The sequence below is a fragment of the Myotis daubentonii genome, chromosome 1 (assembly GCF_963259705.1).
Source record: "Myotis daubentonii chromosome 1, mMyoDau2.1, whole genome shotgun sequence".
NCBI classification, from domain to species: Eukaryota; Metazoa; Chordata; class Mammalia; order Chiroptera; family Vespertilionidae; genus Myotis; species Myotis daubentonii.
This window is the reverse complement of record NC_081840.1, coordinates 177,333,422-177,337,029: the sequence shown is the minus strand read 5'-3', so window position 1 is coordinate 177,337,029 and position 3,608 is coordinate 177,333,422. Positions and strand designations below refer to the sequence as shown.

The 3,608-nt window shown below is 40.5% G+C and overlaps 1 pseudogene; it reads right to left on the bottom strand.

Moving 5' to 3' along the window:
• Positions 1-764: 764 nt before the first annotated feature.
• LOC132238762 (ferritin heavy chain-like) lies at positions 765-2,365 on the bottom strand (annotated as a pseudogene).
• Between the last annotated feature and the right edge of the window lie 1,243 nt (positions 2,366-3,608).

Here is a 3,608-nt window from a genome sequence, read left to right as displayed (position 1 = left end):
TTCTGAAGAAGCTTTCTTGAAATGTAATAAAAAATACCGATGATGCAAGACTTGGGTACTATGACAGAGAAAATTTAAGAATAGAAATGACTAAGTAATATTCCATTGTATACATGTACCACATCTTCATCCTTCATCGAAGGACACTTCGGTTGTTTCCATGTCTTGTCCACTGTGAATAATGCTGTAATGAACATGGGTATGCATATATCTTTGCAAATAAATGTTTTTAATATTTTTGGGTAGATACCCAGAAGAGAAGTTGCTGGGTCTTATGGTAACTGTATTCTTAATTTTTTGAGGCCATTTGTGACAACATGGGTGGACCTTAGGAATATCATGTTAAGTGAAATAAGTCAGACAGAAAAAATTAAGAACCTTATGATTTCACTCATATGTGGTATATAAAACTGAGAGCAACAAATGAACAAACAAGAAAAACATACAAAAATTGATAGACACAAACAACAATATGGTGGTTGTCAGAGGGAAGGGGTTGGGAGTAGAGAGTAAAGGGGGTCAAATATATGGTGATGGAAAATGATTTGACTTTGTATGGTGGTCACACAATGCAATATACAGATCATGTATCATAGGAATGTACACTTGAAACCTATATAACTTTTTTTTGGGGGGATGCCACATTACTTTATTTGAAGGAACAGTAAAACTGAAAGACATAAGTGGATGTTTTAGTACAAGTTACAGATAAGGTAACTCCAGCATGCACTTACTGCTTTGGTGACCAGGAAGTCACTCCCGTGGCTCTGGGAAGCCAGCCTAAGGCTTAGCTCTCAACACTGTCTACCAGGGTGTGCTTGTCAAAGAGATACTCTGCCATGCCAGTTTCAGGGCCTCCAACCTGTGCAAGCTGGTTATGTGGTCACCCAGTTCTTTAATGGATTTCACTCGCTCATTCAGGTAGTGATTCTCAATGAAGTCACACAAATGAGGATCATTTTTGTCAGTAGCCTGTTTGTGCAAGTCCAATAGTGACTGATTCATACTTTTTTTCCAAGTGTAATGCACTCTCCATTGCATTCAGCCCCTTCTCCCAGTCATCACAGTCTGGTTTCTTGATATCCTGAAGGAAGATTCCATCACCTCATTGGTTCTGTAGCTTCATCATTTTCTCAGCATGTTCTCTCTCTTCATGAGATTGGTGAAGAAAATATTTGGCAAAGTTCTTCAAAACCACATCATCACTTAAAATAGTAAGGTAGTAAGACATGCACAGGCAGACATAGGAAGCGTAGAGCTCCAGGTTGCTCTGGCGGTTGATGGCGGTCTCCGAGTCCTGGTAGTAGTTCTGGTGCACCTTCGAGGCGGACCCTGTCCTTGTTATGGGGTGCTAAGGAGAGGCAGCTGTGCAGCATTGGACTGGTGGCTGGGGCCTTGGGACTGTCTGAGGGTGCTGGGCAGCTGGCTGAGATGGATCTAGCACTGGGTTCCATCTAAGCACTGTTGAAGCAGGAACAGAGTGACTTTCCACAAAGACTCAAAACCTATATAATCTTATTCACCAATGCCACCTGAATAAATTTAATAAAAAAAGAATGAAGACCCCCCTAAAACAGAATAGAGATGAATATTGTCCAAATGATAACAATGGCTGTCATTTATAGGAAACTTTCAGTATTTCAGCTACTGTGAATAGCTAATATTTACTGAGTAAATGTCAGGCATTGTTATAAATGCTTTACATACTATGTATATGATTTAAGCCTCCCAGCAATCCCCTGAATAGGTTCTAATATGTCTCCCCCTAGTGGCTTTGTGGGGAAGAGCATGAAAGGGGGAGGTGGGCAAGTGTGGAAGCAAGGACATATAGGCTTGGTAATTGTTCTCCGTGTTTCTAATTTTTTCATCCCACTCCAAGCTTTCACTTGAGAATCTGAAGAAATTATAGATCAAGAGAGAAGGGAATGGAGTTAAAGGAAGTGTTTTTTTTTTTTTTTTTTTAAGAGAAGTGAGAAACATTGAGACAGAAACCATAGAAAAATTCAGAGTATTCCAGGGGGTTTAAGTTTAATGGCCGCTACCATCTTTTGTCTCTAACAACTGTAAATGTTCACCATATGTAAAGCTTTTGTAAGTGGAAATTTATCCCAAAATTTTGGAAATAGGGAGAAGGCCCAGCCTCCTGAAGCAAAGCAAGAACTAGAGTGAGCAAAAATCTACCCCGAGACACACCAGTGAACCAGGGATAAGGGGAAAATGAAAAGAGTTAGCAAACTAGGGTTTGTGATGAGCACAATTTTGCCACTCACATGGGCGTTTTCTGTTCAACCTGCTAAACCTTGTTACTGTCAGACATTGAGCATACATGAGAAGACTGGGAGATAGCAGCTCGTTTCATGCTCATTCACGATTCTCCTTCAACATGGCAAAGGTAAAGGAAGAAAATCAATGTTCTCATCCTGGACTCCCCTCTAATAAGCTTCCCCATGTGAAATTTAGAGGCAAAGAGCCCAGGTCCTTTTTGTGACAAGGAAAGGATCTGATCGCAGCTTCTGATATCCAAAGTTGTGAAAGGGATATTTGAATACATATTTCATCTTGACACTCCTTCACCCTGTGGCTGCACTTCCTGGGAAGGGACTGCTGCTCCAGTAATGATCAATCAGTAACTGACTCTTTCTGTAATTGGAAAGGCAGCACAAGTCTGAGAACAATGCCGCTTCACAGACTTTTGTTTATGGAGTGTTTTGTCATAATTTAAAATGCCTTGTGTTTTCCCATAAACCCATGAGGTGGGTTATTGTCACTGCCATTCTAAAGATGAGAATGTGGAGCTTGAATAACTCTACAAGGTTATAAGAGAAGTTATTGGCTTAGGATGAGAACTCAACATTTCTTGTTTCACCAGATTATTACCTTGTGAGTCACATAACTGTAGTGACAAATGGAATGACCAGAGATAATGGGTTAAGAAGTGGGACAGGCATAGAAGTCCATTGATGCACCAAGCTGGAAGATAAAAGGGGCCATTATTCATGCAACAAATGCAGTCTGTGCCATGCTTGTAAGCTACTCAGGACAAGTAAAATGAAGCTATATTCTTTCTTTATTTTATTGCTGTTGTTATTTGTGCTGTTTCTATTACTTGAATACTGTTCTGACTTTTAGGTTTGTCAAGTGGCTCCACTGTGGCTCCTATCACTGGTAGAAACCACCAAAGTAGAGTTTGATATTCTCATGATATGTCATGTTTCCATGTCATGTTTCACATTCAGATGGCCAATGGTGGGTGGATAATTAACCAGGTAAATTAGGATATTTTTGTTAATCCTCACTTGAGGATATTTTTTTTTTCTCATTAATTTTTGGAGAAAGTGGAAGGGAGGGGGAGAGACAGAGAGAAACATCAACGTGAGTAAGACACATCTATTGGTTGCCTCCTGCACCTATCCAATCAGGTCCATGGGCTGGCGTTCTACCCACTGTGCCAAACCAGCTAGGGCTGCAGAAGATTTTTTAAAAATATATGTTTTTATTGATTTCAGAGAGGAAAGGAGAGAGAGATAGAAACATCAATGATGAGAGAGAATCATTGGCTGCCTCCTGCACGCCCCCTACGGAGACCGTGCCCACAACCCAGGCATGTG